Genomic DNA, 25,797 nt, shown 5'->3' with positions numbered 1-25,797 from the left:
AGAGCAGCATACATCAGCGTGCAGTGTGCCCCCTATATACAGTCACTTTACCAGCACAGCCACTTGTGAGTCTCTGGACACAGCCACTTAATCAGCAGAGTATAGAGCAGCATACATCAGCGTGCAGTGTGCCCCCTATACACAGTCACTTTACCAGCACAGCCACTTGTGAGTCTCTGGACACAGCCACTTAATCAGCAGAGTATAGTGCAGCATACATCAGCGTGCAGTGTGCCCCCTATACACAGTCACATTACCAGCACAGCCACTTGTGAGTCTCTGGACACAACCACTTAATCAGCAGAGTATAGAGCAGCATACATCAGCGTGCAGTGTGCCCCCTATACACAGTCACTATACCAGCACAGCCACTTGTGAGTCTCTGGTAACATCCACTTAATCAGCAGAGTATAGTGCAGCATACATCAGCGTGCAGTGTGCCCCTTATACAGTCACTTTACCAGCACAGCCACTTGTGAGTCTCTGGACACAGCCACTTAATCAGCAGAGTATAGTGCAGCATACATCAGCGTGCAGTGTGCCCCCTATACACAGTCACATTACCAGCACAGCCACTTGTGAGTCTCTGGACACAGCCACTTAATCAGCAGAGTATAGAGCAGCATACATCAGCGTGCAGTGTGTCCCTATACACAGTCACTATACCAGCACAGCCACTTGTGAGTCTCTGGACACAAACACTTAATCAGCAGAGTATAGAGCAGCATACATCAGCGTGCAGTGTGCCCCCTATACACAGTCACTATACCAGCACAGCCACTTGTGAGTCTCTGGTAACAGCCACTTAATCAGCAGAGTATAGTGCAGCATACATCAGCGTGCAGTGTGCCCCTTATACAGTCACTTTACCAGCACAGTCACTTGTGAGTCTCTGGACACAGCCACTTAATCAGCAGAGTATAGTGCAGCATACATCAGCGTGCAGTGTGCCCCCTATACACAGTCACATTACCAGCACAGCCATTTGTGAGTCTCTGGACACAGCCACTTAATCAGCAGAGTATAGAGCAGCATACATCAGCGTGCAGTGTGTCCCTATACACAGTCACTATACCAGCACAGCCACTTGTGAGTCTCTGGTAACAGCCACTTAATCAGCAGAGTATAGTGCAGCATACATCAGCGTGCAGTGTGCCCCTTATACTGTCACTTTACCAGCACAGCCACTTGTGAGTCTCTGGACACAGCCACTTAATCAGCAGAGTATAGTGCAGCATACATCAGCGTGCAGTGTGCCCCCTATACACAGTCACATTACCAGCACAGCCACTTGTGAGTCTCTGGACACAGCCACTTAATCTGCAGAGTATAGTGCAGCATACATCAGTGTGTAGTGTGCCCCCTATACACAGTCACATTACCAGCACAGCCACTTGTGAGTCTCTGGTAACAGCCACTTAATCAGCAGAGTATAGTGCAGCATACATCAGTGTGCAGTGTGCCCCCTATACACAGTCACTTTACAAGCACAGCCACTTGTGAGTCTCTGGACACAGCACATAATCAGCAGAGTATAGTGCAGCATACATCAGCGTGCAGAGTGCCCCCTATACACAGTCACTTTTCCAGCACAGCCACTTGTGAGTCTCTGGACACAGCCACTTAATCAGCAGAGTATAGAGCAGCATACATCAGCATGCAGTGTACCCCTATACACAGTCACTTTACCAGCACAGCTACTTGTGAGTCTCTGGTCACAGCCACTTAATCAGCAGAGTATAGTGCAGCATACATCAGCGTGCAGTGTGTCCCCTATACACCGTCACTTTATCAGCACAGCCACTTGTGAGGCTCTGGTCATAGCACATAATCAGCAGAGTATAGTGCAGCATACATCAGCGTGCAGTGTGTCCCCTATACACCGTCACTTTACCAGCACAGCCACTTGTGAGTCTCTGGACACAGCACATAATCAGCAGAGTATAGTGCAGAATACATCAGCGTGCAGTGTGCCCCCTATACAGTTACTTTACCAGCACAGCCACTTGTGAGTCTCTGCACACAGCCACTTAATCAGCAGAGTATAGTGCAGCATACATCAGTGTGCAGTGTGCCCCTATACACAGTCACATTACCAGCACAGCCACTTGTGAGTCTCTGGTCACAGCCACTTAATCAGCAGAGTATAGTGCAGCATACATCAGCGTGCAGTTTTCCCCCTATACAGTTACTTTACCAGCACAGCCACTTGTGAGTCTCTGGTCACAGCCACTTAATCAGCAGAGTATAGAACAACATACATCAGTGTGCAGTGTGCCCCCTATACACAGTCACATTACCAGCACAGCCACTTGAGAGTCTCTGCACACAGCCACTTAATCAGCAGAGTATAGTGCAGCATACATCAGCGTGCAGTGTGCCCCTTATACAGTCACTTTACCAGCACAGCCACTTGTGAGTCTCTGGACACAGCCACTTAATCAGCAGAGTATAATGCAGCATACATCAGCGTGCAGTGTGCCCCTTATACAGTCACTTTACCAGCACAGCCACTTGTGAGTCTCTGGATACAGCCACTTAATCAGCAGAGAATAGTGCAGCATACATCAGCGTGCAATGTGCCCCCTATACACAGTCACTTTATCAGCACAGCCACTTGTGAGTCTCTGGACACAGCCACTTAATCAGCAGAGTATAGTGCAGCATACATCAGCATGCAGTGTGCCCCCTATACACAGTCACTTTACCTGCACAGCCACTTGTGAGTCTCTGGACACAACCACTTAATAAGCAGAGTATAGAGCAGCATACATCAGCGTGCAGTGTACCCCTATACACAGTCACTTTACCAGCACAGCCACTTGTCAGTCTCTGGACACAGCACATAATCAGCAGAGTATAGCGCAGCATACATCAGCGTGCAGTGTGCCCCCTATACACAGTCACTATACCAGCACAGCCACTTGTGAGTCTCTGGACACAGCCACTTAATCAGCAGAGTATAGCGCAGCATACATCAGTGTGCAGTGTGCCCCCTATACACAGTCACTTTACCAGCACAGCCACTTGTGAGTCTCTGGACACAGCCACTTAGTCAGCAGAGTATAGTGCAGCATACATCAGCGTGCAGTGTGCCCCTATACACAGTCACTTTACCAGCACAGCCACTTGTGAGTCTCTGGACACAGCCACTTAATCAGCAGAGTATAGTGCAGCATACATCAGCGTGCAGTGTGCCCCCTATACACAGTCACATTACCAGCACAGCCACTTGTGAGTCTCTGGACACAACCACTTAATCAGCAGAGTATAGAGCAGCATACATCAGCGTGCAGTGTGCCCCCTATACACAGTCACTATACCAGCACAGCCACTTGTGAGTCTCTGGTAACATCCACTTAATCAGCAGAGTATAGTGCAGCATACATCAGCGTGCAGTGTGCCCCTTATACAGTCACTTTACCAGCACAGCCACTTGTGAGTCTCTGGACACAGCCACTTAATCAGCAGAGTATAGTGCAGCATACATCAGCGTGCAGTGTGCCCCCTATACACAGTCACATTACCAGCACAGCCACTTGTGAGTCTCTGGACACAGCCACTTAATCAGCAGAGTATAGAGCAGCATACATCAGCGTGCAGTGTGTCCCTATACACAGTCACTATACCAGCACAGCCACTTGTGAGTCTCTGGATACAACCACTTAATCAGCAGAGTATAGAGCAGCATACATCAGCGTGCAGTGTGCCCCCTATACACAGTCACTATACCAGCACAGCCACTTGTGAGTCTCTGGTAACAGCCACTTAATCAGCAGAGTATAGTGCAGCATACATCAGCGTGCAGTGTGCCCCTTATACAGTCACTTTACCAGCACAGTCACTTGTGAGTCTCTGGACACAGCCACTTAATCAGCAGAGTATAGTGCAGCATACATCAGCGTGCAGTGTGCCCCCTATACACAGTCGAATTACCAGCACAGCCACTTGTGAGTCTCTGGACACAGCCACTTAATCAGCAGAGTATAGAGCAGCATACATCAGCGTGCAGTGTGTCCCTATACACAGTCACTATACCAGCACAGCCACTTGTGAGTCTCTGGTAACAGCCACTTAATCAGCAGAGTATAGTGCAGCATACATCAGCGTGCAGTGTGCCCCTTATACTGTCACTTTACCAGCACAGCCACTTGTGAGTCTCTGGACACAGCCACTTAATCAGCAGAGTATAGTGCAGCATACATCAGCGTGCAGTGTGCCCCCTATACACAGTCACATTACCAGCACAGCCACTTGTGAGTCTCTGGACACAGCCACTTAATCTGCAGAGTATAGTGCAGCATACATCAGTGTGTAGTGTGCCCCCTATACACAGTCACATTACCAGCACAGCCACTTGTGAGTCTCTGGTAACAGCCACTTAATCAGCAGAGTATAGTGCAGCATACATCAGTGTGCAGTGTGCCCCCTATACACAGTCACTTTACCAGCACAGCCACTTGTGAGTCTCTGGACACAGCACATAATCAGCAGAGTATAGTGCAGCATACATCAGCGTGCAGAGTGCCCCCTATACACAGTCACTTTTCCAGCACAGCCACTTGTGAGTCTCTGGACACAGCCACTTAATCAGCAGAGTATAGAGCAGCATACATCAGCGTGCAGTGTACCCCTATACACAGTCACTTTACCAGCACAGCTACTTGTGAGTCTCTGGTCACAGCCACTTAATCAGCAGAGTATAGTGCAGCATACATCAGCGTGCAGTGTGTCCCCTATACACCGTCACTTTACCAGCACAGCCACTTGTGAGGCTCTGGTCATAGCACATAATCAGCAGAGTATAGTGCAGCATACATCAGCGTGCAGTGTGTCCCCTATACACCGTCACTTTACCAGCACAGCCACTTGTGAGTCTCTGGACACAGCACATAATCAGCAGAGTATAGTGCAGAATACATCAGCGTGCAGTGTGCCCCCTATACAGTTACTTTACCAGCACAGCCACTTGTGAGTCTCTGCACACAGCCACTTAATCAGCAGAGTATAGTGCAGCATACATCAGTGTGCAGTGTGCCCCTATACACAGTCACATTACCAGCACAGCCACTTGTGAGTCTCTGGACACAACCACTTAATCAGCAGAGTATAGCGCAGCATACATCAGCGTGCAGTGTGCCCCCTATACACAGTCACTTTACCTGCACAGCCACTTGTGAGTCTCTGGACACAACCACTTAATCAGCAGAGTATAGCGCAGCATACATCAGCGTGCAGTGTGCCCCCTATACACAGTCACATTGCCAGTACAGCCACTTGTGAGTCTCTGGACAGAACCACTTAATCAGCAGTGTATAGTGCAGCATACATCAGCGTGCAGTGTACCCCTATACACAGTCACATTACCAGCACAGCCACTTGTGAGTCTGGTCACAGCCACATAATCAGCAGAGTATAGTGCAGCATACATCAGTGTGCAGTGTGCCCCCTATACACAGTCACATTACCAGCACAGCCACCTGTGAGTCTCTGGACACAGCCACTTAATCAGCAGAGTATAGTGCAGCATACATCAGTGTGCAGTGTGTCCCTATACACAGTCACTATACCAGCACAGCCACTTGTGAGTCTCTGGACACAACCACTTAATCAGCAGAGTATAGAGCAGCATACATCAGCGTGCAGTGTGCCCCCTATACACAGTCACTATACCAGCACAGCGACTTGTGAGTCTCTGGTAACAGCCACTTAATCAGCAGAGTATAGTGCAGCATACATCAGCGTGCAGTGTACCCCTATACACAGTCACATTACCAGCACAGCCACTTGTGAGTCTGGTCACAGCCACATAATCAGCAGAGTATAGTGCAGCATACATCAGTGTGCAGTGTGCCCCCTATACACAGTCACATTACCAGCACAGCCACCTGTGAGTCTCTGGACACAGCCACTTAATCAGCAGAGTATAGTGCAGCATACATCAGTGTGCAGTGTGTCCCTATACACAGTCACTATACCAGCACAGCCACTTGTGAGTCTCTGGACACAACCACTTAATCAGCAGAGTATAGAGCAGCATACATCAGCGTGCAGTGTGCCCCCTATACACAGTCACTATACCAGCACAGCGACTTGTGAGTCTCTGGTAACAGCCACTTAATCAGCAGAGTATAGTGCAGCATACATCAGCGTGCAGTGTGCCCCTTATACAGTCACTTTACCAGCACAGCCACTTGTGAGTCTCTGGACACAGCCACTTAATCAGCAGAGTATAGTGCAGCATACATCAGTGTGTAGTGTGCCCCCTATACACAGTCACATTACCAGCACAGCCACTTGTGAGTCTCTGGTAACAGCCACTTAATCAGCAGAGTATAGTGCAGCATACATCAGCGTGCAGTGTGCCCCTTATACAGTCACTTTACCAGCACAGCCACTTGTGAGTCTCTGGACACAGCCACTTAATCAGCAGAGTATAGCGCAGCATAGATCAGCGTGCAGTGTGCCCCCTATACACAGTCACATTACCAGCACAGCCACTTGTGAGTCTCTGGTAACAGCCACTTAATCAGCAGGGTATAGAGCAGCATATATCAGCGTGCAGTGTACCCCTATACACAGTCACATTACCAGCACAGCCACTTGTCAGTCTCTGGACACAGCACATAATCAGCAGAGTATAGCGCAGCATACATCAGCGTGCAGTGTGCCCCCTATACACAATCACTTTACCAGCACAGCCACTTGTGAGTCTCTGGACACAGCCACTTAGTCAGCAGAGTATAGTGCAGCATACATCAGCGTGCAGTGTGCCCCTATACACAGTCACTTTACCAGCACAGCCACTTGTGAGTCTCTGGACACAGCCAGTTAATCAGCAGAGTATAGCGCAGCATACATCAGCATGCAGTCTGCCCCCTATACACAGTCACATTACCAGCACAGCCACTTGTGAGTCTCTGGACACAGCCACTTAATCAGCAGAGTATAGTGCAGCATACATCAGCGTGCAGTGTGCCCCCTATACACAGTCACATTACCAGCACAGCCACTTGTGAGTCTCTGGACACAGCCACTTAATCAGCAGAGCATAGCGCAGCATACATCAGCATGCAGTGTGCCCCCTATACACAGTCACTTTACCAGCACAGCCACTTGTGAGTCTCTGGACACAGCCACTTAATCAGCAGAGTATAGAGCAGCATACATAAGCGTGCAGTGTACCCCTATACACAGTCACTTTACCAGCACAGCTACTTGTGAGTCTCTGGTCACAGCCACTTAATCAGCAGAGTATAGTGCAGCATACATCAGCGTGCAGTGTGTCCCCTATACACCGTCACTTTACCAGCACAGCCACTTGTGAGGCTCTGGTCATAGCACATAATCAGCAGAGTATAGTGCAGCATACATCAGCGTGCAGTGTGTCCCCTATACACCGTCACTTTACCAGCACAGCCACTTGTGAGTCTCTGGACACAGCACATAATCAGCAGAGTATAGTGCAGAATACATCAGCGTGCAGTGTGCCCCCTATACAGTTACTTTACCAGCACAGCCACTTGTGAGTCTCTGCACACAGCCACTTAATCAGCAGAGTATAGTGCAGCATACATCAGTGTGCAGTGTGCCCCTATACACAGTCACATTACCAGCACAGCCACTTGTGAGTCTCTGGTCACAGCCACTTAATCAGCAGAGTATAGTGCAGCATACATCAGCGTGCAGTGTGCCCACTATACAGTTACTTTACCAGCACAGCCACTTGTGAGTCTCTGGTCACAGCCACTTAATCAACAGAGTATAGAACAACATACATCAGTGTGCAGTGTGCCCCTTATACACAGTCACATTACCAGCACAGCCACTTGTGAGTCTCTGCACACAGCCACTTAATCAGCAGAGTATAGAGCAGCATACATCAGCGTGCAGTGTGCCCCCTATACACAGTCACATTACCAGCACAGCCACTTGTGAGTCTCTGGTAACAGCCACTTAATCAGCAGAGTATAGAGCAGCATACATCAGCGTGCAGTGTGCCCCCTATACACAGTCACATTACCAGCACAGCCACTTGTGAGTCTCTGGTAACAGCCTCTTAATCAGCAGAGTATAGAGCAGCATACATCAGCGTGCAGTGTGCCCCCTATATACAGTCACTTTACCAGCACAGCCACTTGTGAGTCTCTGGACACAGCCACTTAATCAGCAGAGTATAGAGCAGCATACATCAGCGTGCAGTGTGCCCCCTATACACAGTCACTTTACCAGCACAGCCACTTGTGAGTCTCTGGACACAGCCACTTAATCAGCAGAGTATAGTGCAGCATACATCAGCGTGCAGTGTGCCCCCTATACACAGTCACATTACCAGCACAGCCACTTGTGAGTCTCTGGACACAACCACTTAATCAGCAGAGTATAGAGCAGCATACATCAGCGTGCAGTGTGCCCCCTATACACAGTCACTATACCAGCACAGCCACTTGTGAGTCTCTGGTAACATCCACTTAATCAGCAGAGTATAGTGCAGCATACATCAGCGTGCAGTGTGCCCCTTATACAGTCACTTTACCAGCACAGCCACTTGTGAGTCTCTGGACACAGCCACTTAATCAGCAGAGTATAGTGCAGCATACATCAGCGTGCAGTGTGCCCCCTATACACAGTCACATTACCAGCACAGCCACTTGTGAGTCTCTGGACACAGCCACTTAATCAGCAGAGTATAGAGCAGCATACATCAGCGTGCAGTGTGTCCCTATACACAGTCACTATACCAGCACAGCCACTTGTGAGTCTCTGGACACAACCACTTAATCAGCAGAGTATAGAGCAGCATACATCAGCGTGCAGTGTGCCCCCTATACACAGTCACTATACCAGCACAGCCACTTGTGAGTCTCTGGTAACAGCCACTTAATCAGCAGAGTATAGTGCAGCATACATCAGCGTGCAGTGTGCCCCTTATACAGTCACTTTACCAGCACAGTCACTTGTGAGTCTCTGGACACAGCCACTTAATCAGCAGAGTATAGTGCAGCATACATCAGCGTGCAGTGTGCCCCCTATACACAGTCACATTACCAGCACAGCCATTTGTGAGTCTCTGGACACAGCCACTTAATCAGCAGAGTATAGAGCAGCATACATCAGCGTGCAGTGTGTCCCTATACACAGTCACTATACCAGCACAGCCACTTGTGAGTCTCTGGTAACAGCCACTTAATCAGCAGAGTATAGTGCAGCATACATCAGCGTGCAGTGTGCCCCTTATACTGTCACTTTACCAGCACAGCCACTTGTGAGTCTCTGGACACAGCCACTTAATCAGCAGAGTATAGTGCAGCATACATCAGCGTGCAGTGTGCCCCCTATACACAGTCACATTACCAGCACAGCCACTTGTGAGTCTCTGGACACAGCCACTTAATCTGCAGAGTATAGTGCAGCATACATCAGTGTGTAGTGTGCCCCCTATACACAGTCACATTACCAGCACAGCCACTTGTGAGTCTCTGGTAACAGCCACTTAATCAGCAGAGTATAGTGCAGCATACATCAGTGTGCAGTGTGCCCCCTATACACAGTCACTTTACAAGCACAGCCACTTGTGAGTCTCTGGACACAGCACATAATCAGCAGAGTATAGTGCAGCATACATCAGCGTGCAGAGTGCCCCCTATACACAGTCACTTTTCCAGCACAGCCACTTGTGAGTCTCTGGACACAGCCACTTAATCAGCAGAGTATAGAGCAGCATACATCAGCATGCAGTGTACCCCTATACACAGTCACTTTACCAGCACAGCTACTTGTGAGTCTCTGGTCACAGCCACTTAATCAGCAGAGTATAGTGCAGCATACATCAGCGTGCAGTGTGTCCCCTATACACCGTCACTTTATCAGCACAGCCACTTGTGAGGCTCTGGTCATAGCACATAATCAGCAGAGTATAGTGCAGCATACATCAGCGTGCAGTGTGTCCCCTATACACCGTCACTTTACCAGCACAGCCACTTGTGAGTCTCTGGACACAGCACATAATCAGCAGAGTATAGTGCAGAATACATCAGCGTGCAGTGTGCCCCCTATACAGTTACTTTACCAGCACAGCCACTTGTGAGTCTCTGCACACAGCCACTTAATCAGCAGAGTATAGTGCAGCATACATCAGTGTGCAGTGTGCCCCTATACACAGTCACATTACCAGCACAGCCACTTGTGAGTCTCTGGTCACAGCCACTTAATCAGCAGAGTATAGTGCAGCATACATCAGCGTGCAGTTTTCCCCCTATACAGTTACTTTACCAGCACAGCCACTTGTGAGTCTCTGGTCACAGCCACTTAATCAGCAGAGTATAGAACAACATACATCAGTGTGCAGTGTGCCCCCTATACACAGTCACATTACCAGCACAGCCACTTGAGAGTCTCTGCACACAGCCACTTAATCAGCAGAGTATAGTGCAGCATACATCAGCGTGCAGTGTGCCCCTTATACAGTCACTTTACCAGCACAGCCACTTGTGAGTCTCTGGACACAGCCACTTAATCAGCAGAGTATAATGCAGCATACATCAGCGTGCAGTGTGCCCCTTATACAGTCACTTTACCAGCACAGCCACTTGTGAGTCTCTGGATACAGCCACTTAATCAGCAGAGAATAGTGCAGCATACATCAGCGTGCAATGTGCCCCCTATACACAGTCACTTTATCAGCACAGCCACTTGTGAGTCTCTGGACACAGCCACTTAATCAGCAGAGTATAGTGCAGCATACATCAGCATGCAGTGTGCCCCCTATACACAGTCACTTTACCTGCACAGCCACTTGTGAGTCTCTGGACACAACCACTTAATAAGCAGAGTATAGAGCAGCATACATCAGCGTGCAGTGTACCCCTATACACAGTCACTTTACCAGCACAGCCACTTGTCAGTCTCTGGACACAGCACATAATCAGCAGAGTATAGCGCAGCATACATCAGCGTGCAGTGTGCCCCCTATACACAGTCACTATACCAGCACAGCCACTTGTGAGTCTCTGGACACAGCCACTTAATCAGCAGAGTATAGCGCAGCATACATCAGTGTGCAGTGTGCCCCCTATACACAGTCACTTTACCAGCACAGCCACTTGTGAGTCTCTGGACACAGCCACTTAGTCAGCAGAGTATAGTGCAGCATACATCAGCGTGCAGTGTGCCCCTATACACAGTCACTTTACCAGCACAGCCACTTGTGAGTCTCTGGACACAGCCACTTAATCAGCAGAGTATAGTGCAGCATACATCAGCGTGCAGTGTGCCCCCTATACACAGTCACATTACCAGCACAGCCACTTGTGAGTCTCTGGACACAACCACTTAATCAGCAGAGTATAGAGCAGCATACATCAGCGTGCAGTGTGCCCCCTATACACAGTCACTATACCAGCACAGCCACTTGTGAGTCTCTGGTAACATCCACTTAATCAGCAGAGTATAGTGCAGCATACATCAGCGTGCAGTGTGCCCCTTATACAGTCACTTTACCAGCACAGCCACTTGTGAGTCTCTGGACACAGCCACTTAATCAGCAGAGTATAGTGCAGCATACATCAGCGTGCAGTGTGCCCCCTATACACAGTCACATTACCAGCACAGCCACTTGTGAGTCTCTGGACACAGCCACTTAATCAGCAGAGTATAGAGCAGCATACATCAGCGTGCAGTGTGTCCCTATACACAGTCACTATACCAGCACAGCCACTTGTGAGTCTCTGGATACAACCACTTAATCAGCAGAGTATAGAGCAGCATACATCAGCGTGCAGTGTGCCCCCTATACACAGTCACTATACCAGCACAGCCACTTGTGAGTCTCTGGTAACAGCCACTTAATCAGCAGAGTATAGTGCAGCATACATCAGCGTGCAGTGTGCCCCTTATACAGTCACTTTACCAGCACAGTCACTTGTGAGTCTCTGGACACAGCCACTTAATCAGCAGAGTATAGTGCAGCATACATCAGCGTGCAGTGTGCCCCCTATACACAGTCGAATTACCAGCACAGCCACTTGTGAGTCTCTGGACACAGCCACTTAATCAGCAGAGTATAGAGCAGCATACATCAGCGTGCAGTGTGTCCCTATACACAGTCACTATACCAGCACAGCCACTTGTGAGTCTCTGGTAACAGCCACTTAATCAGCAGAGTATAGTGCAGCATACATCAGCGTGCAGTGTGCCCCTTATACTGTCACTTTACCAGCACAGCCACTTGTGAGTCTCTGGACACAGCCACTTAATCAGCAGAGTATAGTGCAGCATACATCAGCGTGCAGTGTGCCCCCTATACACAGTCACATTACCAGCACAGCCACTTGTGAGTCTCTGGACACAGCCACTTAATCTGCAGAGTATAGTGCAGCATACATCAGTGTGTAGTGTGCCCCCTATACACAGTCACATTACCAGCACAGCCACTTGTGAGTCTCTGGTAACAGCCACTTAATCAGCAGAGTATAGTGCAGCATACATCAGTGTGCAGTGTGCCCCCTATACACAGTCACTTTACCAGCACAGCCACTTGTGAGTCTCTGGACACAGCACATAATTAGCAGAGTATAGTGCAGCATACATCAGCGTGCAGAGTGCCCCCTATACACAGTCACTTTTCCAGCACAGCCACTTGTGAGTCTCTGGACACAGCCACTTAATCAGCAGAGTATAGAGCAGCATACATCAGCGTGCAGTGTACCCCTATACACAGTCACTTTACCAGCACAGCTACTTGTGAGTCTCTGGTCACAGCCACTTAATCAGCAGAGTATAGTGCAGCATACATCAGCGTGCAGTGTGTCCCCTATACACCGTCACTTTACCAGCACAGCCACTTGTGAGGCTCTGGTCATAGCACATAATCAGCAGAGTATAGTGCAGCATACATCAGCGTGCAGTGTGTCCCCTATACACCGTCACTTTACCAGCACAGCCACTTGTGAGTCTCTGGACACAGCACATAATCAGCAGAGTATAGTGCAGAATACATCAGCGTGCAGTGTGCCCCCTATACAGTTACTTTACCAGCACAGCCACTTGTGAGTCTCTGCACACAGCCACTTAATCAGCAGAGTATAGTGCAGCATACATCAGTGTGCAGTGTGCCCCTATACACAGTCACATTACCAGCACAGCCACTTGTGAGTCTCTGGTCACAGCCACTTAATCAGCAGAGTATAGTGCAGCATACATCAGCGTGCAGTTTTCCCCCTATACAGTTACTTTACCAGCACAGCCACTTGTGAGTCTCTGGTCACAGCCACTTAATCAGCAGAGTATAGAACAACATACATCAGTGTGCAGTGTTCCCCCTATACACAGTCACATTACCAGCACAGCCACTTGAGAGTCTCAGCACACAGCCACTTAATCAGCAGAGTATAGAGCAGCATACATCAGCGTGCAGTGTGCCCCCTATACACAGTCACATTACCAGCACAGCCACTTGTGAGTCTCTGGTAACAGCCACTTAATCAGCAGAGTATAGAGCAGCATACATCAGCGTGCAGTGTGCCCCCTATACACAGTCACATTACCAGCACAGCCACTTGTGAGTCTCTGGTAACAGACACTTAATCAGCAGAGTATAGAGCAGCATACATCAGCGTGCAGTGTGCCCCCTATACACAGTCACTTTACCAGCACAGCCACTTGTGAGTCTCTGGACACAGCCACTTAATCAGCAGAGTATAGAGCAGCATACATCAGCGTGCAGTGTGCCCCCTATACACAGTCACATTACCAGCACAGCCACTTGTGAGTCTCTGGACACAACCACTTAATCAGCAGAGTATAGAGCAGCATACATCAGCGTGCAGTGTGCCCCCTATACACAGTCACTATACCAGCACAGCCACTTGTGAGTCTCTGGTAACATCCACTTAATCAGCAGAGTATAGTGCAGCATACATCAGCGTGCAGTGTGCCCCTTATACAGTCACTTTACCAGCACAGCCACTTGTGAGTCTCTGGACACAGCCACTTAATCAGCAGAGTATAGTGCAGCATACATCAGCGTGCAGTGTGCCCCCTATACACAGTCACATTACCAGCACAGCCACTTGTGAGTCTCTGGACACAGCCACTTAATCAGCAGAGTATAGAGCAGCATACATCAGCGTGCAGTGTGTCCCTATACACAGTCACTATACCAGCACAGCCACTTGTGAGTCTCTGGTAACAGCCACTTAATCAGCAGAGTATAGTGCAGCATACATCAGCGTGCAGTGTGCCCCTTATACTGTCACTTTACCAGCACAGCCACTTGTGAGTCTCTGGACACAGCCACTTAATCAGCAGAGTATAGTGCAGCATACATCAGTGTGCAGTGTGCCTCCTATACACAGTCACATTACCAGCACAGCCACTTGTGAGTCTCTGGACACAGACACTTAATCTGCAGAGTATAGTGCAGCATACATCAGTGTGTAGTGTGCCCCCTATACACAGTCACATTACCAGCACAGCCACTTGTGAGTCTCTGGTAACAGCCACTTAATCAGCAGAGTATAGTGCAGCATACATCAGCGTGCAGTGAGCCCCTTATACAGTCACTTTACCAGCACAGCCACTTGTGAGTCTCTGGACACAGCCACTTAATCAGCAGAGTATAGTGCAGCATACATCAGCGTGCAGTGTGCCCCCTATACACAGTCACATTACCAGCACAGCCACTTGTGAGTCTCTGGACACAACCACTTAATCAGCAGAGTATAGCGCAGCATACATCAGCGTGCAGTGTGCCCCCTATACACAGTCACTTTACCTGCACAGCCATTTGTGAGTCTCTGGACACAACCACTTAATCAGCAGAGTATAGCGCAGCATAGATCAGCGTGCATTGTGCCCCCTATACACAGTCACATTACCAGCACAGCCACTTGTGAGTCTCTGGTAACTGCCACTTAATCAGCAGGGTATAGAGCAGCATACATCAGCGTGCAGTGTACCCCTATACACAGTCACATTACCAGCACAGCCACTTGTGAGTCTGGTCACAGCCACATAATCAGCAGAGTATAGTGCAGCATACATCAGTGTGCAGTGTGCCCCCTATACACAGTCACATTACCAGCACAGCCACTTGTGAGTCTCTGGACACAACCACTTAATCAGCAGAGTATAGCGCAGCATACATCAGCGTGCAGTGTGCCCCCTATACACAGTCACTTTACCTGCACAGCCACTTGTGAGTCTCTGGACACAACCACTTAATCAGCAGAGTATAGCGCTGCATACATCAGCGTGCAGTGTGCCCTCTATACACAGTCACATTACCAGTACAGCCACTTGTGAGTCTCTGGACACAACCACTTAATCAGCAGAGTATAGTGCAGCATACATCAGCGTGCAGTGTACCCCTATACACAGTCACATTACCAGCACAGCCACTTGTGAGTCTCTGGACACAGCCACTTAATCAGCAGAGAATAGTGCAGCATACATCAGCGTGCAATGTGCCCCCTATACACAGTCACTTTATCAGCACAGCCACTTGTGAGTCTCTGGACACAGCCACTTAATCAGCAGAGTATAGTGCAGCATACATCAGCATGCAGTGTGCCCCCTATACACAGTCACTTTACCTGCACAGCCACTTGTGAGTCTCTGGACACAACCACTTAATAAGCAGAGTATAGAGCAGCATACATCAGCGTGCAGTGTACCCCTATACACAGTCACTTTACCAGCACAGCCACTTGTCAGTCTCTGGACACAGCACATAATCAGCAGAGTATAGCGCAGCATACATCAGCGTGCAGTGTGCCCCCTATACACAGTCACTATACCAGCACAGCCACTTGTGAGTCTCTGGACACAGCCACTTAATCAGCAGAGTATAGCGCAGCATACATCAGTGTGCAGTGTGCCCCCTATACACAGTCACTTTACCAGCACAGCCACTTGTTAGTCTCTGGACACAGCCACTTAGTCAGCAGAGTATAGTGCAGCATACATCAGCGTGCAGTGTGCCCCTATACACAGTCACTTTACCAGCACAGCCACTTGTGAGTCTCTGGACACAGCCAGTTAATCAGCAGAGTATAGCGCAGCATACATCAGCATGCAGTCTGCCCCCTATACACAGTCACATTACCAGCACAGCCACTTGTGAATCTCTGGACACAGCCACTTAATCAGCAGAGTATAGAGCAGCATACATCAGCGTGCAGTGTGTCCCTATACACAGTCACTATACCAGCACAGCCACTTGTGAGTCTCTGGTAACAGCCACTTAATCAGCAGAGTATAGTGCAGCATACATCAGCGTGCAGTGTGCCCCTTATACTGTCACTTTACCAGCACAGCCACTTGTGAGTCTCTGGACACAGCCACTTAATCAGCAGAGTATAGTGCAGCATACATCAGTGTGCAGTGTGCCTCCTATACACAGTCACATTACCAGCACAGCCACTTGTGAGTCTCTGGACACAGCCACTTAATCTGCAGAGTATAGTGCAGCATACATCAGTGTGTAGTGTGCCCCCTATACACAGTCACATTACCAGCACAGCCACTTGTGAGTCTCTGGTAACAGCCACTTAATCAGCAGAGTATAGTGCAGCATACATCAGCGTGCAGTGAGCCCCTTATACAGTCACTTTACCAGCACAGCCACTTGTGAGTCTCTGGACACAGCCACTTAATCAGCAGAGTATAGTGCAGCATACATCAGCGTGCAGTGTGCCCCCTATACACAGTCACATTACCAGCACAGCCACTTGTGAGTCTCTGGACACAACCACTTAATCAGCAGAGTATAGCGCAGCATACATCAGCGTGCAGTGTGCCCCCTATACACAGTCACTTTACCTGCACAGCCACTTGTGAGTCTCTGGACACAACCACTTAATCAGCAGAGTATAGCGCAGCATACATCAGCGTGCAGTGTGCCCCTTATACACAGTCACATTGCCAGTACAGCCACTTGTGAGTCTCTGGACACAACCACTTAATCAGCAGAGTATAGTGCAGCATACATCAGCGTGCAGTGTACCCCTATACACAGTCACATTACCAGCACAGCCACTTGTGAGTCTCTGGACACAGCCACTTAATCAGCAGAGTATAGTGCAGCATACATCAGTGTGCAGTGTGTCCCTATACACAGTCACTATACCAGCACAGCCACATGTGAGTCTCTGGTAACAGCCACTTAATCAGCAGAGTATAGTGCAGCATACATCAGCGTGCAGTGTGCCCCTTATACAGTCACTTTACCAGCACAACCACTTGTGAGTCTCTGGACATAGCCACTTAATCAGCAGAGTATAGTGCAGCATACATCAGCGTGCAGTGTGCCCCCTATACACAGTCACATTACCAGCACAGCCACTTGTGAGTCTCTGGACACAGCCACTTAATCAGCAGAGTATAGTGCAGCATACATCAGTGTGTTGTGTTCCCCCTATACACAGTCACATTACCAGCACTGCCACTTGTGAGTCTCTGGTAACAGCCACTTAATCAGCAGAGTATAGCGCAGCATAGATCAGCGTGCAGTGTGCCCCCTATACACAGTCACATTACCAGCACAGCCACTTGTGAGTCTCTGGTAACAGCCACTTAATCAGCAGGGTATAGAGCAGCATACATCAGCGTGCAGTGTACCCCTATACACAGTCACATTACCAGCACAGCCACTTGTGAGTCTGGTCACAGCCACATAATCAGCAGAGTATAGTGCAGCATACATTAGTGTGCAGTGTGCCCCCTATACACAGTCACATTACCAGCACAGCCACTTGTGAGTCTCTGGACACAACCACTTAATCAGCAGAGTATAGCGCAGCATACATCAGCGTGCAGTGTGCCCCCTATACACAGTCACTTTACCTGCACAGCCACTTGTGAGTCTCTGGACACAACCACTTAATCAGCAGAGTATAGCGCAGCATACATCAGCGTGCAGTTTGCCCCCTATACACAGTCACATTGCCAGTACAGCCACTTGTGAGTCTCTGGACACAACCACTTAATCTGCAGAGTATACTGCAGCATACATCAGCGTGCAGTGTACCCCTATACACAGTCACATTACCAGCACAGCCACTTGTGAGTCTGGTCACAGCCACATAATCAGCAGAGTATAGTGCAGCATACATCAGTGTGCAGTGTGCCCCCTACACACAGTCACATTACCAGCACAGCCACTTGTGAGTCTCTGGACACAGCCACTTAATCAGCAGAGTATAGTGCAGCATACATCAGTGTGCAGTGTGTCCCTATACACAGTCACTATACCAGCACAGCCACTTGTGAGTCTCTGGACACAACCACTTGATCAGCAGAGTATAGAGCAGCATACATCAGCGTGCAGTGTGCCCCCTATACACAGTCACTATACCAGCACAGCCACTTGTGAGTCTCTGGTAACAGCCACTTAATCAGCAGAGTATAGTTCAGCATACATCAGCGTGCAGTGTGCCCCTTATACAGTCACTTTACCAGCACAGCCACTTGTGAGTCTCTGGACACAGCCACTTAATCAGCAGAGTATAGTGCAGCATACATCAGCGTGCAGTGTGCCCCCTATACACAGTCACATTACCAGCACAGCCACTTGTGAGTCTCTGGACACAGCCACTTAATCAGCAGAGTATAGTGCAGCATACATCAGTGTGTTGTGTGCCCCCTTTACACAGTCACATTACCAGCACAGCCACTTGTGAGTCTCTGGTAACAGCCACTTAATCAGCAGAGTATAGTGCAGCATACATCAGCATGCAGTGTGCCCCTTATACAGTCACTTTACCAGCACAGCCACTTGTGAGTCTCTGGACACAGCCACTTAATCAGCAGAGTATAGTGCAGCATACATCAGTGTGCAGTGTGCCCCCTATACACAGTCACATTACCAGCACAGCCACTTGTGAGTCTCTGGACACAACCACTTAATCAGCAGAGTATAGAGCAGCATACATCAGCGTGCAGTGTACCCCCTATACAGTCACTTTACCAGCACAGCCCTTGTGAGTCTCTGGACACAGCCACTTAATCAGCAGAGTATAGAACAACATACATCAGTGTGCAGTGTGCCCCCTATACACAGTCACATTACCAGCACAGCCACTTGTGAGTCTCTGCACACAGCCACTTAATCAGCAGAGTATAGTGCAGCATACATCAGCGTGCAGTGTGCCCCCAGTACACAGTCACATTACCAGCACAGCCACTTGTGAGTCTCTGGTAACAGCCACTTAATCAGCAGAGTATAGAGCAGCATACATCAGCGTGCAGTGTGCCCCCTATACACAGTCACATTACCAGCACAGCCACTTGTGAGTCTCTGGTAACAGCCACTTAATCAGCAGAGTATAGAGCAGCATACATCCGCGTGCAGTGTGCCCCCTATACACAGTCACATTACCAGCACAGCCACTTGTGAGTCTCTGGACACAGCCACTTAATCAGCAGAGTATAGAGCAGCATACATCAGCGTGCAGTGTGCCCCCTATACACAGTCACTTTACCAGCACAGCCACTTGTGAGTCTCTGGACACAGCCACTTAATCAGCAGAGTATAGTGCAGCATACATCAGCGTGCAGTGTGCCCCCTATACACAGTCACATTACCAGCACAGCCACTTGTGAGTCTCTGGACACAACCACTTAATCAGCAGAGTATAGAGCAGCATACATCAGCGTGCAGTGTGCCCCCTATACACAGTCACTATACCAGCACAGCCACTTGTGAGTCTCTGGTAACAGCCACTTAATCAGCAGAGTATAGTGCAGCATACATCAGCGTGCAGTGTGCCCCTTATACAGTCACTTTACCAGCACAGCCACTTGTGAGTCTCTGGACACAGCCACTTAATCAGCAGAATATAGTGCAGCATACATCAGCGTGCAGTGTGCCCCCTATACACAGTCACATTACCAGCACAGCCACTTGTGAGTCTCTGGACACAGCCACTTAATCAGCAGAGTATAGAGCAGCATACATCAGCGTGCAGTGTGCCCCCTATACACAGTCACTATACCAGCACAGCCACTTGTGAGTCTCTGGTAACAGCCACTTAATCAGCAGAGTATAGTGCAGCATACATCAGCGTGCAGTGTGCCCCTTATACAGTCACTTTACCAGCACAGCCACTTGTGAGTCTCTGGACACAGCCACTTAATCAGCAGAGTATAGTGCAGCATACATCAGCGTGCAGTGTGCCCCCTATACAGTCACATTACCAGCACAGCCACTTGTGAGTCTCTGGACACAGCCACTTAATCAGCAGAGTATAGAGCAGCATACATCAGCGTGCAGTGTGTCCCTATACACAGTCACTATACCAGCACAGTCACTTGTGAGTCTCTGGACACAACCACTTAATCAGCAGAGTATAGAGCAGCATACATCAGCGTGCAGTGTGCCCCCTATACACAGTCACTATACCAGCACAGCCACTTGTGAGTCTCTGGTAACAGCCACTTAATCAGCAGAGTATAGTGCAGCATACATCAGCGTGCAGTGTGCCCCTTATACAGTCACTTTACCAGCACAGCCACTTGTGAGTCTCTGGACACAGCCACTTAATTAGCAGAGTATAGTGCAGCATACATCAGCGTGCAGTGTGCCCCCTATACACAGTCACATTACCAGCACAGCCATTTGTGAGTCTCTGGACACAACCACTTAATCAGCAGAGTATAGCGCAGCATACATCAACGTGCAGTGTGCCCCCTATATACAGTCACTTTACCTGCACAGCCACTTGTGAGTCTCTGGACACAACCACTTAATCAGCAGAGTATAGCGCAGCATAGATCAGCGTGCAGTGTGCCCCCTATACACAGTCACATTACCAGCACAGCCACTTGTGAGTCTCTGGTAACAGCCACTTAATCAGCAGGGTATAGAGCAGCATACATCAGCGTGCAGTGTACCCCTATACACAGTCACATTACCAGCACAGCCACTTGTGAGTCTGGTCACAGCCACATAATCAGCAGAGTATAGTGCAGCATACATTAGTGTGCAGTGTGCCCCCTATACACAGTCACATTACCAGCACAGCCACTTGTGAGTCTCTGGACACAACCACTTAATCAGCAGAGTATAGCGCAGCATACATCAGCGTGCAGTGTGCCCCCTATACACAGTCACTTTACCTGCACAGCCACTTGTGAGTCTCTGGACACAACCACTTAATCAGCAGAGTATAGCGCAGCATACATCAGCGTGCAGTGTGCCCCCTATACACAGTCACATTGCCAGTACAGCCACTTGTGAGTCTCTGGACACAACCACTTAATCAGCAGAGTATAGTGCAGCATACATCAGCGTGCAGTGTACCCCTATACACAGTCACATTACCAGCACAGCCACTTGTGAGTCTGGTCACAGCCACATAATCAGCAGAGTATAGTGCAGCATACATCAGTGTGCAGTGTGCCCCCTATACACAGTCACATTACCAGCACAGCCACTTGTGAGTCTCTGGACACAGCCACTTAATCAGCAGAGTATAGTGCAGCATACATCAGTGTGCAGTGTGTCCCTATACACAGTCACTATACCAGCACAGCCACTTGTGAGTCTCTGGACACAACCACTTAATCAGCAGAGTATAGTGCAGCATACATCAGCGTGCAGTGTACCCCTATACACAGTCACATTACCAGCACAGCCACTTGTGAGTCTCTGGACACAGCCACTTAATCAGCAGAGTATAGTGCAGCATACATCAGTGTGCAGTGTGTCCCTATACACAGTCACTATACCAGCACAGCCACATGTGAGTCTCTGGTAACAGCCACTTAATCAGCAGAGTATAGTGCAGCATACATCAGCGTGCAGTGTGCCCCTTATACAGTCACTTTACCAGCACAGCCACTTGTGAGTCTCTGGACATAGCCACTTAATCAGCAGAGTATAGTGCAGCATACATCAGCGTGCAGTGTGCCCCCTATACACAGTCACTATACCAGCACAGCCACTTGTGAGTCCCTGGTAACAGCCACTTAATCAGCAGAGTATAGTGCAGCATACATCAGCGTGCAGTGTGCCCCTTATACAGTCACTTTACCAGCACAGCCACTTGTGAGTCTCTGGACACAGCCACTTAATCAGCAGAGTATAGTGCAGCATACATCAGCGTGCAGTGTGCCCCCTATACACAGTCACATTACCAGCACAGCCACTTGTGAGTCTCTGGACACAGCCACTTAATCAGCAGAGTATAGTGCAGCATACATCAGTGTGTAGTGTGCCCCCTATACACAGTCACATTACCAGCACAGCCACTTGTGAGTCTCTGGTAACAGCCACTTAATCAGCAGAGTATAGTGCAGCATACATCAGCGTGCAGTGTGCCCCTTATACAGTCACTTTACCAGCACAGCCACTTGTGAGTCTCTGGACACAGCCACTTAATTAGCAGAGTATAGTGCAGCATACATCAGCGTGCAGTGTGCCCCCTATACACAGTCACATTACCAGCACAGCCATTTGTGAGTCTCTGGACACAACCACTTAATCAGCAGAGTATAGCGCAGCATACATCAACATGCAGTGTGCCCCCTATATACAGTCACTTTACCTGCACAGCCACTTGTGAGTCTCTGGACACAACCACTTAATCAGCAGAGTATAGCGCAGCATAGATCAGCGTGCAGTGTGCCCCCTATACACAGTCACATTACCAGCACAGCCACTTGTGAGTCTCTGGTAACAGCCACTTAATCAGCAGGGTATAGAGCAGCATACATCAGCGTGCAGTGTACCCCTATACACAGTCACATTACCAGCACAGCCACTTGTGAGTCTGGTCACAGCCACATAATCAGCAGAGTATAGTGCAGCATACATTAGTGTGCAGTGTGCCCCCTATACACAGTCACATTACCAGCACAGCCACTTGTGAGTCTCTGGACACAACCACTTAATCAGCAGAGTATAGCGCAGCATACATCAGCGTGCAGTGTGCCCCCTATACACAGTCACTTTACCTGCACAGCCACTTGTGAGTCTCTGGACACAACCACTTAATCAGCAGAGTATAGCGCAGCATACATCAGCGTGCAGTGTGCCCCCTATACACAGTCACATTGCCAGTACAGCCACTTGTGAGTCTCTGGACACAACCACTTAATCAGCAGAGTATAGTGCAGCATACATCAGCGTGCAGTGTACCCCTATACACAGTCACATTACCAGCACAGCCACTTGTGAGTCTGGTCACAGCCACATAATCAGCAGAGTATAGTGCAGCATACATCAGTGTGCAGTGTGCCCCCTATACACAGTCACATTACCAGCACAGCCACTTGTGAGTCTCTGGACACAGCCACTTAATCAGCAGAGTATAGTGCAGCATACATCAGTGTGCAGTGTGTCCCTATACACAGTCACTATACCAGCACAGCCACTTGTGAGTCTCTGGACACAACCACTTAATCAGCAGAGTATAGTGCAGCATACATCAGCGTGCAGTGTACCCCTATACACAGTCACATTACCAGCACAGCCACTTGTGAGTCTCTGGACACAGCCACTTAATCAGCAGAGTATAGTGCAGCATACATCAGTGTGCAGTGTGTCCCTATACACAGTCACTATACCAGCACAGCCACATGTGAGTCTCTGGTAACAGCCACTTAATCAGCAGAGTATAGTGCAGCATACATCAGCGTGCAGTGTGCCCCTTATACAGTCACTTTACCAGCACAGCCACTTGTGAGTCTCTGGACATAGCCACTTAATCAGCAGAGTATAGTGCAGCATACATCAGCGTGCAGTGTGCCCCCTATACACAGTCACATTACCAGCACAGCCACTTGTGAGTCTCTGGACACAGCCACTTAATCAGCAGAGTATAGTGCAGCATACATCAGTGTGTTGTGTGCCCCCTATACACAGTCACATTACCAGCACTGCCACTTGTGAGTCTCTGGTAACAGCCACTTAATCAGCAGAGTATAGCGCAGCATAGATCAGCGTGCAGTGTGCCCCCTATACACAGTCACATTACCAGCACAGCCACTTGTGAGTCTCTGGTAACAGCCACTTAATCAGCAGGGTATAGAGCAGCATACATCAGCGTGCAGTGTACCCCTATACACAGTCACATTACCAGCACAGCCACTTGTGAGTCTGGTCACAGCCACATAATCAGCAGAGTATAGTGCAGCATACATTAGTGTGCAGTGTGCCCCCTATACACAGTCACATTACCAGCACAGCCACTTGTGAGTCTCTGGACACAACCACTTAATCAGCAGAGTATAGCGCAGCATACATCAGCGTGCAGTGTGCCCCCTATACACAGTCACTTTACCTGCACAGCCACTTGTGAGTCTCTGGACACAACCACTTAATCAGCAGAGTATAGCGCAGCATACATCAGCGTGCAGTGTGCCCCCTATACACAGTCACATTGCCAGTACAGCCACTTGTGAGTCTCTGGACACAACCACTTAATCTGCAGAGTATACTGCAGCATACAGCAGCGTGCAGTGTACCCCTATACACAGTCACATTACCAGCACAGCCACTTGTGAGTCTGGTCACAGCCACATAATCAGCAGAGTATAGTGCAGCATACATCAGTGTGTAGTGTGCCCCCTACACACAGTCACATTACCAGCACAGCCACTTGTGAGTCTCTGGACACAGCCACTTAATCAGCAGAGTATAGTGCAGCATACATCAGTGTGCAGTGTGTCCCTATACACAGTCACTATACCAGCACAGCCACTTGTGAGTCTCTGGACACAACCACTTAATCAGCAGAGTATAGAGCAGCATACATCAGCGTGCAGTGTGCCCCCTATACACAGTCACTATACCAGCACAGCCACTTGTGAGTCTCTGGTAACAGCCACTTAATCAGCAGAGTATAGTGCAGCATACATCAGCGTGCAGTGTGCCCCTTATACAGTCACTTTACCAGCACAGCCACTTGTGAGTCTCTGGACACAGCCACTTAATCAGCAGAGTATAGTGCAGCATACATCAGCGTGCAGTGTGCCCCCTATACACAGTCACATTACCAGCACAGCCACTTGTGAGTCTCTGGACACAGCCACTTAATCAGCAGAGTATAGTGCAGCATACATCAGTGTGTTGTGTGCCCCCTTTACACAGTCACATTACCAGCACAGCCACTTGTGAGTCTCTGGTAACAGCCACTTAATCAGCAGAGTATAGTGCAGCATACATCAGCATGCAGTGTGCCCCTTATACAGTCACTTTACCAGCACAGCCACTTGTGAGTCTCTGGACACAGCCACTTAATCAGCAGAGTATAGTGCAGCATACATCAGTGTGCAGTGTGCCCCCTATACACAGTCACATTACCAGCACAGCCACTTGTGAGTCTCTGGACACAACCACTTAATCAGCAGAGTATAGAGCAGCATACATCAGCGTGCAGTGTACCCCCTATACAGTCACTTTACCAGCACAGCCACTTGTGAGTCTCTGGACACAGCCACTTAATCAGCAGAGTATAGAACAACATACATCAGTGTGCAGTGTGCCCCCTATACACAGTCACATTACCAGCACAGCCACTTGTGAGTCTCTGCACACAGCCACTTAATCAGCAGAGTATAGAGCAGCATACATCAGCGTGCAGTGTGCCCCCTGTACACAGTCACATTACCAGCACAGCCACTTGTGAGTCTCTGGTAACAGCCACTTAATCAGCAGAGTATAGGGCAGCATACATCAGCGTGCAGTGTGCCCCCTATACACAGTCACATTACCAGCACAGCCACTTGTGAGTCTCTGGTAACAGCCACTTAATCAGCAGAGTATAGAGCAGCATACATCCGCGTGCAGTGTGC

Source organism: Taudactylus pleione, unplaced genomic scaffold, assembly GCF_031769625.1.
Source record: "Taudactylus pleione unplaced genomic scaffold, aTauple2 ptg000337l, whole genome shotgun sequence".
Taxonomy (NCBI): domain Eukaryota; kingdom Metazoa; phylum Chordata; class Amphibia; order Anura; family Myobatrachidae; genus Taudactylus; species Taudactylus pleione.
This window is presented reverse-complemented; position numbering follows the sequence as displayed.